Source organism: Manis javanica, chromosome 6, assembly GCF_040802235.1.
Source record: "Manis javanica isolate MJ-LG chromosome 6, MJ_LKY, whole genome shotgun sequence".
Taxonomy (NCBI): domain Eukaryota; kingdom Metazoa; phylum Chordata; class Mammalia; order Pholidota; family Manidae; genus Manis; species Manis javanica.
This window is the reverse complement of record NC_133161.1, coordinates 120,397,554-120,414,658: the sequence shown is the minus strand read 5'-3', so window position 1 is coordinate 120,414,658 and position 17,105 is coordinate 120,397,554. Positions and strand designations below refer to the sequence as shown.

At 39.2% G+C, this 17,105-nt stretch overlaps 1 pseudogene; it reads right to left on the bottom strand.

The window, feature by feature from the left end:
* Positions 1-8,738: 8,738 nt before the first annotated feature.
* Positions 8,739-16,886, bottom strand: LOC140850263 (matrilysin-like; annotated as a pseudogene).
* Positions 16,887-17,105: the final 219 nt, after the last annotated feature.

Below are 17,105 nucleotides of genomic sequence, written 5' to 3'. Positions count from 1 at the left end.
TTAACTGATAAAATTTATAATTAGCCTGAAAATGCAACTTATGTTTATTGTCCATTTTCCAGGAAGTTCCCAGTTATGAGTAGGCAGTTCCATTTTAGGAAAATGGGTTAGAAAACCAGCTCTTTGCCTGGCTTATTTGCAAATAGACATTGTACCTACCGAATGCAAAGCATTCTTTACAATCCCCTACTTAACCAATCTACTCTGCCAATATTAAGATAGAATTGCTTAAAAGGTATGTAACTGTCCAGGTGTTTGAAATATTTAAATAATTTATTCTTACTAAAAATCTAACATTTTCTACTTGATTTTGATTATTCTTTTCCGGGACATTTGGTGAAAAGAGGAAGCGGTAAATAGGTGTGGGAATGGGTGATCCCTTCTTCTGAAAATGTTGGCTTCAACTTGATTTCCTCCACATTTGCCTGCATATGGGAAAAAAGCAAAGAAGGGTGATGTGAAACTTTTGTGGTTCAACTGGATTGCCTGCCTTGTAATTTACAGTGAGATTCAGTTAATTATTTTTTTTGAAATTAAAATATCGTTAACATACAATCTTATGTTGGTTTCAAATATACATCACATTGGTTCAACAGTCCCCATGATCAACACTTATATTGTGATGGTGAATTATTGTGCCCTTTTACCCCCCACTCCCTGCACCCAGCATAACCCCTCCCTTTTGGTAATCACCAGTCACTTCACTATATCTATGAGTCTCAGATTCAGTTAATTCCTGATTTTAAAAAATGTAAGTATCACACAGGAGTCTGTATAAGAACTTATTACTATGGTTTTATAAAGCTCTTTTAACAAGTGATAAGCTATTTTATTAACTTCCTATTTAAAAGACTAGACTACCAGCAATCTGGAAATTCATAAAAACAGCTAAATGACCATAAATTACTGTATACAAGTAGGAAACTTGGCCTTCTTTCTAAAATAATTTCATCATTTCTCTAGAGAGAACAGTCTTTGGTAGGGAGCTCGACCTTGCAAATCTAGTAGAAGTTTTTCAGTTTAGAGGCAGAATAAGAATTCAAATAGATTAAGATGATTAACCTTGGGGCTGAGGTGAGTCTACCCTTGTTTAGTTGCTGGACCAGGGGCAATCAACAAACATTTAATTAGTCAACATTTACTTATTAAACAATTTCTAAGTGCCAGGTATAGCTCTGGTCACTGGAAATGCAAAAATGCATAGACAGATCTTGTCTTCAAGGAGCTCACAATTTTGTTGGGGAGAAAGATTTAAGGAATTTGGAAGTTTGGTAATAGAAACAAGAGCACACCCAGGTGGAAGAGCAAACTCATCCTGAAGAGGGGAAGAGGGGAAACCTGAAGTCAGTTTCAAGTGAGGAGGACTTCACCAGGCAAAGAATACCTCACAGTCTTGGAGGCTGTAAACAGAATGGTGCATACGGAAAACTGCAGATGGTTGTATGATCTAGTTTTGATTCTAATCCCCTATGGATAAAAATAGGATGGAGACCATAGTCACTTGGTATATACAAGTACCCATGGCCTTTGATGGTGGATCCCAGATTTGACAAGGCTGACTGATCATATATATTCATGAATTCATGCATCCTTTCAAAAATAATTGAGTACACATTATGTATTAGATACTCCATTACACTGACTGGATTACAGAAATAATTAGACCAACTCTGTCCTCAAGGAAGGTCCAGTGTAATGGAAGGAAACAGATACAATAAACTAGATAGAATAAAGGGTCAAAGGTACCATGACAGATGTTTGTGTAAGGGCATTGAGACCACAAAGACTAAATTAGGAGAAAGGACAGGAGATGAGAGAAGAGAGTAGACAAAGCTTCATAGAGGAGCTGCCCATGGAATTGAGTTTTGACAATGAGAGGATTTCACTGGAGGATGGGCCGTGAAAAGGAGACATGTCCATGGGAGCTGGTAAAATAGCAGAGTGCACTAAGTCTGCCCAGTTAGTGCTTGTCCTGACTTTGAGTGCAGGGGTGCCGTGGAAGGAGGAGCCTTACCATGCTAGGGAATTCTAAGTATATCCTGAGCACGCCTGTGCTAACATGGGTGGGGCTCAGGGCCAGAGCACAAGCACAGTTTCCTGGCTGGGTCCCTCCTTTCCCTCTTCTGCAGCTCATAGGTCCTCACACAGATGTGTGAACAGCCCAGACTACATGTCTCGGCTCTGTTCCATCTCCCTGAAAACATCTGCCTTTGCCCATCTCTAAGGCCTAACTGAATCCTAGGCAGTGGGCTCAGGACCTTTGGGTTGGGAATTCCAGAAGTATTGTCTAGAAGAGAGAAGGACACAAGTTCTGGGTGGCACAGCCCTTTGCACAGATGGGGACTCATGGCCCTCCCTGAGTGGGTAGGGGTTTGGTTGGAGGAAGTTCATAGTGGAGTCTTCTAAACCTGATGGGGGCAGCCAGCCTCTTCTGTCAAGGGCTAGATGAGTAAATATTTTGAGCTTTGCAGGTCACATATGGCCAACATGTTCTTCATTGTTTTCTTTGGTTAAAACCCTTAAAAAAAGTAAAACTCATTCTTAGCTCATACAGAAGGTCCATATAGAAATAGGCTGCAAGCAGAATTTGGCTAGGGGCCATAGTTTGTAAGACATAGGACAGCAGAGAAGTGAGGCATCACTGAAGGATGCTAAAAAGGGGAGGGACACTCACTTTGGGTTTTAGTAAGATCCATCTGGCTTTGTGGATCTTTGCAGATATTGAAGTTGGACAAGCTAGGAGGCTGTTGTAATAATACAGGCAGGAGGTGAAGTTCTGAGCAAAACAAAAGTAATGGGACAAGAGAAGGTGGAGAATGAAGAACATTTTAAAAGAATTGCTGACTTTGGATTTCTGATTAAGGCAACTGGGTGGTGGTTTAATTACTGAGATGGGGACATCAACGGGCAGGGTGCCACAAGCTTATGGGTTCTGTTTTAGCATCTGGAACTTTTCTATGTAGTGTACTCAAGGGGTATCAATAAGCTGTCCCCCATATGAGCTGTTACTCTTCAGGGAGGACAGGGCTGTAGATAGATTGGAACGTCACCAGGGGACAGATGGCCACCCCCTACAGACCACATATGTGAGGGTTTATTTCTGGATGCTGTTCTAATTGGTCCCTGTCTGTCTTTATGCCAGTACCATACTGTTTTGATTACTGTAGGTTTGTAGTAAGTTTTAAAATCAGGAAATGTGGCTCTGCAGCTTTGTTCTTCTTTTTGAAGATTGTTTTGGCTATTCAGGGTCCTTTGAAATTCCATATGGGTTTTTCTATTTCTGCAAAAAACATCATTGGGATTTTGATAGGTATTGCATTAAATCTGTAGATCGATTTGGGTAGTATTGACATTTTAACAATATTAAGTTCTCCAAACCATGAACATGGGATCTTCCCATTTATTTATGCCTTCTTTAATTTCTTTCAGAAATATTTTATGGTTTTTACTGTACAAATCTTTCACTTCCTTAGTTGATTCCTAAGTATTTTAGTCTTTTTGCTACTACCGTAAATGGAATTGTTTTACAATAAATTGTTTTCTTAGTTTCATTATTAGTGTACAGAAATACAACAGATTTTTGTGTGTTGACTTTCCTGCTGCTCTGCTGAATTTGTTTATTAGTTTGAACAGATTGTGTGTGTGTGTGTGTGTGTGTAAAGTAATCTTGAGGGTTTCCACATATAAGATTATATCATCTGTGAACAGAGATAATTTTACTTATTCCTTCTCAATTTGTATGCCTTTTACTTATTTTTGTCTAATTGCTGTGGTTAGGAATTAGAGTATTATATTGAATATAAGTGGCAAAAGCAGGTATCTTTGTGCTTTTCCTAATCCTAAAGGAAGTGTTCCTTCCTCTTCAGTTTTTTGGGAAAGTTTGAGAAGTACTGATGTTTGTTCTTTAAATGTTTGGCAGAATTTACAGGTGAAGCCATCAGGACTAAGGCTTTTTTTTTGTCAGGATATTTCTGATTACTGATTCAATCTCCTTACTAGTTATTGGTTTATTCAGATTTTGCTATTTATTCATGGGTTAATCTTTGTAGTTTTTGTCTCAGAATTTGTCCATTTAGCTTAGGTTATCCTATTTATTGGCTACAGCTGCTTATAGTGTTCTCTTTTATTTCTGTAGAAAAAGTAGTACTATCCCCACTTTTATTGCTGATTTCAGTAATTTGAGTCTTCTCTTTATTTTCTTTATTTTTCTTAGCTCATAACTGAAGGTTTGTCAATTTTGCTGATTCTTAAAAAAAATCCAGATTTTAATTTTATTTTTAATCCATAGAGTTTTTAAAAGTAAGACCTTATTTTTTAGAGAATTTTTAAGTTCATAGCACAGTTGAGTGGATGGTACAGAAATTTCCCATATATGCCCTAAGGATACTGCTTAGCATCACACAAGACACAGGACAGCCTCTAACAAAGAATTATCCAGTTGAAATGCCAACAACACTAAGGTTAAGAACCTTAACTCTTGTACAACGATTTGAAAATACCTAATACTAAAAGATACACTAAAATGGTTAAGGTGGCACCTTTCATGTTATCTGTATTTCACCACAATTTAAAAAAAACATGGATCTTTATTTTCTAGCGTTACTTTCTATTACAACTTAGCTTTATGCTATTTGGATAGGAATAAGAAAACTCAAGTCTGTGCTCAGTTAGAGTTTCATTTCATTGTTACGACTGCAGTATGTGGCGAGATAATAATGGAGTTCGTACGACAGATACCATATGGGAGCCAGTCAAGCTACTGTGTTAGGGATTTGCAATCAACAGACATAAAGGGACCAATTTAAGCAATAGACAACATTTATTGGAAGGCAATGCAGTCAGTAGCAAAATCTGAAGAGAAGCCCTGTACCTAAGTTGTTCATAGACTAGGACACAGGGCAGCTTCAGAAATCTGTCTGGGTGTAGGAATTAAGAGGCAGTGTTTCCAGAACTCACTGCTGAATGAATCAGCATCTGCTGTTTTCAGGGGAGTGTCTGATAGACCAAATTTGGGTCCTCTCAGCCCTGGCAGTGTGTGGCATATGAAATGGTGTCCCACTAAGACTGTACACACAGGGAAGAGGCAGTCCCTGTCCACCAAAACAGGGTGAAGTATAAAAGCAATTGATGTCCAAAGGGGCCATGGATATACAATGGGGAAATGACAGTCTCTTCAACAGATGGTGCTGGAAAAACTGGACAGCTAGATGTAAGAGAATGAAACTGGATCACTGTCTAACCCCATACACAAAAGTAAATTTGAAATGGATCAAAGACTTGAATGTAAGTCATGAAACCATAAAACTCTTAAAAAAAAATAGGCAAAAATCTCTTAGACATAAACATGAGTGACCTCTTCTTGAACATATCTCCCCAGGCAAGGGAAACAAAAGCAAAAATGAACTACATCAAGCTGAAAAGCTTCTGTACAGCAAAGGATACCATCAATAGAACAAAAAGGTATCCTACAGTATGCAAGAATATATTCATAAATGACAGATCCGATAAAGGGTTGACATCCAAAATATATAAGGAGCTCATACACCTCAACAAACAAAAAGCAAATATATAATCCAATTAAAAAAATGGGCAGAGGAGCTGAATAGACAGTTCTCTAAAGAAGAAATTCAGATGGCCAACAGACACATGAAAAGATGCTCCACATCACTTGTCATCAGAGAAATGCAAATTAAAACCACAATGAGATATCATCTCACACCAGTAAAGATGGCTGCCATCCAAAAGACAAATAACAACAAATGTTGGCGAGGTTGTGGAGAAAGGGGACCCCTCCTACACTGCTGGTGGGAATGTAAACTAGTTCAACCATTGTGGAAAGCAGTATGGAGCTTCCTCAAAATGCTCAAAATAGAAATACCATTTGACCCAGGAATTCCACTTTTAGGAATTTACCCCAAGAATGCAGCACTCCAGTTTGAAAAAGACAGATGCACCCCTATGCTTATCGCTGCACTATTTACAATAGCCAAGATATGGAAGCAACCTAAATGTCCATCAGTAGATGAATAGATAAAGAAGATGTGGTACATATACACAATGGAATACTACTCAGCCATATGAAAAAAACAGATCCTACCATTCGCAACAACATGGATGGAGCTGGAGGGTATTATGCTCAGTGAAATAAGCCAGGCGGAGAAACACAAGTACCAAATAATTTCACTCATCTGTGGAGTGTAAGAACAAAAGAAAACTGAAGGAACAAAACAGCAGCAGAAGCACAGAACCCAAGAATGGACTAACAGGTACCAAAGGGAAAGGGACTGGGGAGGATGGGTAGGAAAAGAGGGATAAGGGCGGGGAAAAAAGAAAGGGGGCATTACGATTAACATGTATAGTGGGGGCGGGGGCACGGGGAGGACTGTGCAACACAGAGAAGACAAGTAGTGATTTTACAGCATCTTACTATGCTGATGGACAGTGACTGTGAATGGGGATGTGGGGGGGACTTGGTGAAGAGGGGAGCCTAGTAAACATAATGTCCTTCATGTAATTGTAGATTAATGATACCAAAATAAAATTTTTAAAAATAATTAAACAAGCCTGAGAAATCCTACAAAAAGAAAGCAAATTGATGTCCATTTCAGCTGCAAGGTAGGAACTGCCTTCTGCTGCCTCAATCAAAATGCAAACAGGAAAACACACAAAAATATGCTTTAATCCATTCTATATTTGCTTACTGTGAACCTTTTAAAAATTTAACCTCTCTTGGTCTGTTTTGTTGACTACAAAATGAGGAACTTGAATTTAATGACTTCTAACTTCCTCTCATTCAGGTAATATAGACCTTATGTTTAAAAAGGGTCTGTGAATTCCTTTTCATATATACTTCATATTTTGTCTAGATTGTAGATTCCACCCTCGTCTTATCTGTGGGATGGGCTTCCTAATGGAAGGCAATATGTCTGAGTTTTGGGTTATTGATGTGTTTTGGGTGAAAAATACCTTTACATGAAATATTTAAAAACAAGTGCATCTTTTAAGAGTGTGTATGTATGGCATAATTTATATCAGTAAGAAAGTTGCGGTGTGTTCCTTTCCTACATATATATACAAGAGCATTATGCACAGTAGGAATAGTAGTACAACTCTTTCTGGGTTCCTGGTCCTGATTCCAATGTGTGCAAGTATGTGGGGGGAGGATCTTCCCACACATAACACCAAGCAATTCTCGAACATCAGCAGGGGTCTGAGAACTCAGCTATCCACCCAGAGACAGCACCAGATTCCCAGGTTAAGGGTTCCGTCCTACAAGACTACCCTCCACCTCCCACTCCAGATGCTGGTTGCAAGCCTCAGGCAGTTAACCTGTGCTTGTGACCTACCAGCTACAGATTGGAAGTTCCAACCACTTCCTCCTTAGGTTCAATTAATTTGCTAGAGTGGCTCAGGAACTCAGGAAAACACTCACGTTTACCAGTTTAATAAAGAACAGCATGAAGGATGCAAGTTAACAGCTAGATGAAGAGATACATAGGGCAAAGTGCCAAACAAAGGAGTTTCTCTCCTTGTTGAGCTTGGGGTCTGGCTTGGTGGCATGTGGAGGTGTGTTCTGGTTCTTCAAGCATAGAATCTCTGACAGGGAAGCAGGGTCTGAGAGAGCACAGAGGGATAGGCACTTCTCAGGGGTTTTTCAGAGAGCTTCACTGCATCGTCATGATTGACTACATTATTGGCCATTGGCTGCTTCAGCCTCCAGGCCCTGCCCTTGGGTGGGGGTCCAAAAGTCTCTAATTAACATGACAAGACACCCATTTCACCTTCAAGACTCTGCAGTGTTTTCGTGAACTGTAGATGAAGACCAAATATACCTGAGAAATATGTATTTGGTCATTCAAATACATATATGACGCATTATATTGCAAAAGTAAATTCCAATTATTTGTCCATTTATAGAGAAAACCATACATGCATGGGGGGCATGGAAGAGGAAGAAAGCCTGAAATGTTAAGGCCTTTGCCAGCTCTGTGTCTTGCTGATGGGTTAAGCCCTGCATATAGATAGAGTGCTTCTTCCACAGAAACACATCAGTGAGTCTGTGCACGGACAGGGAGGGCTGTGTGATAGGCAACTGGAGTCTGCAGAGGTAGGTGGCCAGTGAGAAATTGTGGACACTGGGATAGGTATTGGATTTGAATGATGGGGATAATATTCAATTTTACTTTTGCTCAATTTCATTGTATGTGCAATGTAAAATCTCATGGTTGATGCAAATCATCACCAAGGCAATAGTCGCATAAAAGCCTTGTAGGACTGGTTTGGAAAAAGTTTAAGAAAAGAGGGTGAGACTTATCTGGGTTGGCCCAGGCAAAGGAAAGGAACACAAAGCAGTTGTGCAGGAGACACGCAGTGAAATCAGGCCAGGGGTAGGAACCTCGAGCCAGGGGTGACTGTGAGTATGTAAATCCTTGGGAAGTCACATACATTTTGTGGGAAGAATTGGACCTTCTAGAATAGTCATAGTGAGAGGTTGGGTCAAAAAAATAAAGAGAACTTGGTGTACCTTTGGGCTGCATCAGTGTCAATAAAGGGTTGGAGCTCCCACCTTACACACCTGGTGACAGTGTGTGAGGTGGAACTGAAGACCCAAGATAATGGGGTGGAATTTTTTTTTGTCTTGGTCTTTGTTTTCTTTGCATAGTATGTCTTCTCTTGACATAGAAATAGTGCTCCCAAATAGAAATCATTTTACCATGGAATAAAAGTTTTATTTGTGTATTTAACATTTATTAAATCTACCAAATGCAAGTTGCTTGAGGAGAGTCAAAGATCATAAGGACTCAGTCATGGCACAAAGTTCGTCCCTAGAAGGGGAGAGAGACTTGTAAAAACTAACCGCAACGTAAGGAAGGATGAAGCGTGTGCAATGTGCAGTGCGGAAACTGTGCTCACTTATTCTGGTTGTGCAACAATGACATTGAATCCAATGAATGAGTATGTGTTCCCATGAAGTTTCTAATTTTTTTTTGAATTACTGTTCCTTCCTGTTGAGAGAAAAAAAGAATATTCTGACATGTATAAAATACATAAAACTGTCCTAAGACTATAAAAACACAAGAAATGTGGCAGTACATACAATCTATCATGTGCCCAGCCCAGTTTTCTGTGCCAGGGACAAAGGTTCTGAAGAAAACCCCCTGAAGGCTAAGGCGGCAGAATTGTGTAGAGAGCGGGTGCTGAGTGCCAGATATCTTTACATCCTGTCCCTACCATTTCACCAGCAGTGTGGTCTTAGGTAAATTAGTACTTGGTCTTTCTTAATGTTAGATTACCAATCGGTAAAATAAGGATACAACTCATTGTTGGCTTAAATGAGTAAATGCACATGAAATGCTTGGCACACTGTAAGTATATGATGCCTTTTAATGATTACTTTTATTATTCTGAATAGAATACTGAGAATTTTACATCCATGAGTCTAATCACATTCTTCCAAATTCATATTTTTTGTTCATATAACTTTTTGGATTAATGAGATCTCTTAAGTTTAAAACCCATATAATTAAATATTACTATTATTTGTTCAGAAGTCACCTCTTTTCAGCTTTGACTAGGGGCACCTCATATGTTTACTACTTCAGGATTTAATGCATCAGTCTGCCTTCCTCATGTTAAATCTAATTGGTCTGCCTCAGAATCTTTTTTAGTCCCTTTCTAATTTTCTTAAGGTTTTAAGTTACTTATACATGCCATAGACTTCCAGAATTCTGTAGTTTTGTGTATAGGGAGGCACTACTTTCTGTGTTGGTGGTAACTTAACCAAGGACTGTCAGTGTTCTGTGAACTGTTTTGACAGTAGCTCTTTGATGGCAACATTCAGGCAGTTATTACCTGGTATTTTCCAAAACATATTCTCTGACAGGCTATTCTGAGGGCTCAGTGTGTGCTCCATAAAAAGGACTGTAATTTTGGAAGCACTGAGTTAAACAAGAGTTTGTTGGGTCCTTTTTAATATCCCCTTTACCTGAAATATAGTAGGTAGTGCTTCTTGAACCAATTTCTCCACAGCATCCTTTTTTGAGAATTGCTTTGTAGGACTCATGTTCTTGGAACACAATTTGAGAAAAGCTGACTGATAGCAAATTCTGGGTTCAACTGAGAGCCTAAATCTGTGATCCTATAGGAATAGTTTTCCCCTAAGGATGTTACTTTATTACATGGGAGCACAGGCATCGCTCATGTGACCACTCAAAGACTTTTCAGGAATCCTTTTGCAGTGTATTCTTATCATTCTGACATTTTGCTGGAAAAGTTCACTTGTATCTGTGGGCTTAAGGGTTTCGTTCTGTCTCCTCTTTTCCAAATTCTTTCTAAAAGCTTACTAAGCAGGGGGTAGGCATAGATCTCTGTGGTAGGAAGAGCATGAAATCATGCAGCTCTGGCTGGGAATCCTTGTTCAACAACGACGACACGAGACTCGGCAGCCACCTGACGTGGGACAATTCATTTAGCTTCTTTGGAGATCACTTTTCTCACCTTTACCTAGAAACATGGCTTTTTATCCTCCTCCTTTGATTCCTTCCTCACATTGCTATTTCTGACTAACTTGATCAAGAAAACACAAATCAGTTGAATTTTGAATTTGATTAAAACAAAAAAGTGTAAATTGGGACATGGGTATTCAGAAGTATCATGACCAGCAATTCTAAGCAGCTCTTGGCTACGATTAACTCTGTTCCCCACACATAAATGCAAACAGGAAAAATTACAAACAGGAACACTTTTAATCACTGAAGGCCAAATCCTTGTGAGTGTTTAGCTCAGGAGTTAGGTACCATGTTCCTCGTCCAACCCTATGTGGGGTGAGTCTCCTAAAGTATTGGAACTGAGCAAGAAACAACAGTGAATAGCAGCTGGAAAAAAATAAAACCTTGATGGTATCATTTTCATGATTTCATCAAATGATATTATATTAGGGAAAACTTAAAATCAGTATCCTCATAGTATAAAATATCCTAGTTAAATTTTGAGTATCTAAGACCCCAAATTTCTCCCCTCAATAGGGTTTGAGATATAAGTTCTAGTTTGTTTTTCCAAGTAAATGTCCATTTTCCAGTCTTTTTTGTTCAAGCCTATCCTAAGAAGACAATGTGAAATTCTCCAAATTTGAAATCATAAACATTACCATATAATTTCTGAATTCCTTTGATATCATCCTGTGAAAGTCTGAGATTCTTGGAATCTCCATTTTGGTAGGTTGGATACATCATGGCAGTAGGATCAGATGAATGGCCCAGCCCCAAAGAATGGCCAAGTTCGTGAGCTGCAGCGTACAGGAAATCAATTCCTATAATTGAACAGTGACATACAGTAACTATAAAATAACTGTATAATATATAATAAAAATAACGTAACTATAAAAATACCCAATTCTCCAAATACTTTGTAGTTTACTTGTTTCTAGGTCTTCACAAGTGGGGAGGGTTTAGAAAGAGAATTGAGTGACAAGTGCTTTAATCTCATCACCACTTGCTGGTGTAAAAATGTAATCTTTTTCTATCTCTTTGCTTCTTTTATTATCCCTCAGACAGCAGTATTCTGCAGTGGAAAACAAAGGCTTTCAAAGCATTAAGGCCGAGGTTTGAAATCCAGCTCTGCTACTTACTAGCTGGAGGACCCTGGACAAATTAGTTGATATGGCTAGGTCTCAGTTCCTCATTTGTTACAGATGATAATTCCTACCTTGTAGATTTCTCATAATAATTAGGAGTTTCCCAACGTCAGGAAAACAATGGCCATTCAATAAATGATAGCGACTTCGAATATCAGGGGAAAGGTAGTTTTAAGGCCAAGATGGAAAGACAGGATCTCCAGGCAATGCTCGTTTGTTTTTGATGCATTTAATGGTGTTACATACATCCTGTTCTCTCCCTTAGACATACAGAAAGGCTTTGCAAACAAGGGAGAAGGTGTGAGACTATGAGTTTAAGGAGAGGCCAGAGTTGCAACTGTGGTGCATTAGACTGAAGGAAGTTGTCTGTAGTCTACCATGAGTGGGAAGAAAGGAGAATGGAAAAGACATGCACTAAAAAGATAGAGCGTGTCACCATTTTACAAAGTTTAGATATGGACAGCAAGGTATCACAGTGGTGGAAAAGTGTACTTACACATGAACTCCCATTGGCAAATATGAGGACTGTTTTTCTTTCAGGGCAGTTAGTAGTTTTTTTTTATTTTTTAAAGAATTGTTTCCAGTTAGGATTATCTACACCAGGGCTTTTTTTCCATTAGTTTTTTTCTTTGATGTGTCTATAATCTCTTACTTTGTAAGGCTATGAATCTAGTGTGGGTTCTTCCTGTACAATAATGAATAATCTCAGAATTGTATATTTCTTAAATATATGGTCTCACCTCCTTTTCCTCCTCCAATTAAAAAACTTATTTTTGGGAAGTATAAAGAACTACAATCTACTGAATTATGAACATAGTCTAAGCACTGTGCTAAGGACTGTATAAGCATTATCTCATTTAATTGAAACAACAGTCCTGTGAGGTGGGAATTATAGTCCCATTTCATAAATGAAACTGAAGTTCAGAGAAGTTAATAGACATACGTCGCTTGACTCCATAGCCTGAGCTTCCGTCTGCTGCATATATAGCATTGTGATCTTATTAAATGAGATAACGTGTTTAAAGCAGTGGTTGACAGCAGGGACTCACTAATTATTAATTAAAGCAATTTTCAAATCGAAAACTGGTATAAGAAGCTCAAGATTTTAAGGGGACATGCAGTAACAGACCGGTGAGACGCTGTATCTATGCTGCTGCCATCAGTCCAGCATTCATCCTCATCGAAATGGGCGTCTCCTCCCAAGCCTGGCCCAGGTGAAAAGGCATGAGCCAGTGTTTCCTGGCCTATCAAAAGGGTAGAAGTCCCCATGAGCTGAAAGAAAATAGGACTGCCCTTAGTGACTGAGTTTATCTCCAGTCATATCTTTCAGTTGACATGACCATGGAGGCTGGAAAGAGCAGCCCAGCCAAGCAGTCAGCACCGTTAGCCAGCAGCCAGCTGCGTGCACAGGGTGGGCTGGCTGGCTGTTTGCCACAGGAACTTTTCCTTTTACAGAACCACTGCTCACCACTGATAACCACCCCAGACTGAAAGCTGACTGGGCGGGGACTTTAAGTACATTCACAACTAACTTATGGTGGCATTAAAGTCACAGTTGATCACTGTGCTTGGCAGGATGGTGACCCGATGGAGAATGAGGGTGAGTACCTCATTCAGCAAGTAACTTGTGTACCATTTAGTATAATTTTTCCTAAAAACCCAGCTTATTTGGGTGTATTACAGTCTCTTGGAGAACCAGGCTCAAGGTGTCATAAATGGAACCTGATAGTGCTTTTGTGATGTAGAGCTATTCATTTTCCACCTGGTATCAGGCCACATTCAGTTTGCCTAGTGCCATGATCAGTTCTTTCTGTAACATTTTCTCTGGTATTGTCAATATTGTGACTGTAGTTCAAATTGCAGCTAAATTCACAGCACCCAGGGAATTTAATATTCGAACAGAATAGGAAGAATATTTTCCTCTAAATCTCCAAACAGCAGTTCATGTATATGGGCTATACCTCCTTAAGTCCTTTAATATGAAAGTTCTCTATTATCTTTCTTTGAACCTGGAAGGTGTTGGCAACAGGCCATAGGGGCTGTCCCACTTCCTGGAGACCACCTAAGGCCTTTGGAAATCACTTCTCTTGGTTTTAGGTTGATGCTAGATATATTTTAAACTGTCCTGTGTATGTATTTGTATATATACACACACACACACACACACAAACACACACATATACATATATTTCCCTATTCATGATTTCATGATTCATCTATATCACGACTCACGCAACAAAACGGGGGTTTGCAAACTTTTCCTGTAAAGGGCCAGATAATAAGTAATTTAGGATTTGTGGGCTTGATGGTCTGTTACAGTTCCTGAAGTCTGCCATTATAGCCCCAAGCAGTCAGACAATAGGTAAATGAAGGACGTTGGCTGTGTTCTAATAAATACTTATTTATAAAGGCAGATGGTGGGGCAGATTTGGCTCACGATCATAGCTTGCCATCCTCTACTATAAAAAGTTGTTCTAAATTAATGAACTGAAAGTGCAGCAACAATGATACACACACACACATCATTAGGACGCTGACATATACAAGCAAAACAGCACGCCCAATTAGCCTACAGGAACCTTCCCTACCTCCTCTTGCAAAGCCCATCATGATATCAGCAGTTCCTGTTCTAACCTTCTTGAAGCTCAGCGGGATCTCTTTGCTCCATAGCTGTAAGGCCTTTGCCACTAACTGGTTCACTATGAGGTGACAAGTCTTGAGTATATGATACAACCCTGGTAGCAAATGAAAAAATGTTTGACCTGTTAGAAAAAGGGCTTTATTTTTGCCAAAATGAACCAAGGTAAAACTAACCTGTTAAGTGACTACTTTGGAAGTCCATTTTGGGCTACCTGGGAACAGGGAATATTCTGCCACATCTGGGCTTCTGCATTATTTCTATGATGCGGGAGTTTAATATTCCAGTTATAGGGAGGCAAAAGAATTTTTCCATCTCCTTAAGTCTGGCTTCTAAACTGTTGGCCTCCTTTGTTTTAGTCAGTTGGATAAAATCTCTTGAGTTCTATTGGAAAGAGAGTAATTGACCTGTAATTCTTGCTTTGTCTTTTTATCTCTCAGAAGTTGGCACATCTTTGCTTAGATTCCTGTAGTTCAGACAGAATAGTCACATAGCCCCCAAGTATGATAAATGTGCATTAATGAGAAAATTTAATATAATGAAGCATTGTCACTGCATATCATGAGCAAAGAGTGCCCCCATTTCTCTTTCATGCCATTAAATGTTTTGCGGAGAAACCCACTGTACACTTTATAAAACATAGTCCAGTGCTCTTTCTGCTGTTAAATGTCTAGTAAACCCCACTTCATGAAGCTGCAGGATAAAACATTTCTCCCAGGTGTGTTCAATGCACAATTGGTTCCCTAGGAATTTCTTTAAGGACCCTAGTGTCTGTACATGAGGATGAGTCTGGCAGCTTAAATAGGAAGAAATTTCAAAAAGAATGAAACAGTGGGAGCCTCACAAGAACTTCTATTAAGTACTTACTAGTGGCAGGGAGTGTACCTGGAACTTCACATCCTTATCTCATTTAAACCTCATAACCGCCCAGTGAGGCAGGCACATCATGATTCCTACTTTACTTACGAAGAACCACAGCTCAGAGAAGTGAAATAACTTGCCCAAGTTCACCCCATGAGTAACTGAAGGAGCCAGTTTTTGAACTTGTGTTCTGATCCCAAAGCCCATTCCATTAGAAAAATGTAGAGGCCTCTATGTAGCTCATGATGTTATTGAAATGATTCAAACATTGGCTCAGTGTAATTTGGAGTAGGTGGAGAGACTCACTTGTCTCAGACCCTCTTCAGAGTATGCACTTTATCTAAGTAACTTTAGTAATACTGTGCTCTCTCTCTTCCTGTTACCAATGATCGTGTTTCATTCAATACAACAAATGCTAATTATTCATCTGTGACAATTAGGACTTAATCCCTTATTGAAAACCACATAACTCATTTTATCCCTTCCAGAGCTACAGGCTTTACAAAGACACCCTTTGGGAGAAATCTCTCTACTTCTTTCCTGCCTTCCATTAAACCTAGCTAACCTCCATCTTATTAGCAACCTACCCTCTAAGTAAAGGGACACAGGACTCATGCAGATATGTTCCTTCTGGGGTCTCCATTAGAAGCCATTTGAAGCCATTTGAAACTGCTGTCTTGGAGGTAAAAAACAAGTCAAATGTGTAATTTGATAAGTAATTTCATATGGTTCAGTGTAACGTACTACTTTTTAAAAAAGTCAAAGTTAATGTAAAATAAAAATGGACTTACTGCATTTAAAGCTTAAGTATATACACAATACTTAGGAGTAAACTTCCCACTATTTTACCAAATCATTCTGTACATTAGTCTTCTTAAGTAATATATTGGAAAGAATATGATTTTCAAACCAGAAAAACTTGTTGGTAGAGATATCCCCATCTCTACCAACAAGTATGTGCATCAAGTCAACATTTGTTTCTTTTTCCTAGAATACAGCTGAGGATTCAATGACATAATGTATATGAAGAGCTCCATAATCTGTAATTGTTACATACATAATAGTTGGTATTGTTACTACCTCATTTATTCACTAGAATACTCCTGTGAGGTAGAAAGCACATAGTATATTATTTCCATTGGACACAGAAGTTCATGCCTCGCCTTTCATTATCAGCTTGTAAGTGGGAGAGTTATAAGTTCTACACTTGTTTTCTGATTTTGAGTCTCTCCATCATTAGTCTCCCTCTTAAAAGGCAACATTCTGCTCTTTATGAAAATGATTTGAAGTTATGATAAATAATTCAATTTACTGTGCATGAGCAATGTTTCAGGTACTGCTAAGTGTTTCATTCCTTCCCTCCCCAGTTTGGTTCATACCATTATAATCTCCAACTTTCAAGTCAAAAACGCTCAGTCAAAAAAGCTCAGTCCATTGACATTCCTATGTTCACTACATAGTGAGTGGGGGAGCTGGAGTTTGAACCAGCTTAGGTAGGCACTGAAGCCTGCTCTCAGTTACTTGATAAAAACATGTATTGCTTCTGTAATCACAAAAATTGCCAAAATTGAAAACCATGCTTCCTAATGCTGATGGGAAGACCCTGGAGTCCCAGGTGAATGGGCAGCGACCTACCTGAGCCTGTTCCCACTGCAGCTCACTCATGCCTTCTGCCTCCCGGGGACGCGGTGGGGCCAGGCTGCCGGGCAGCAGAGTAATGTTCACAGCAAAGCTGCTGTCCAAAGAGGATTGGTTTCAAATCTATGGTTGATTTGGTGCTTTCTGCCACAAGGGAGAGATTTATACAGCTTCTCATCCCTGAATGTGGAAACAGGTGACTCATTGGAGTGTTTTCTTTCTTTTTAGTGTCTACAAAACTTCGAAGTGTGTGTTATTTTTCATTAATAATGAAGTATTACATTCTTATTGGCAGGAAACAGTGTATTTGTCTTTCAAAGGATTTTTACCCCCGTC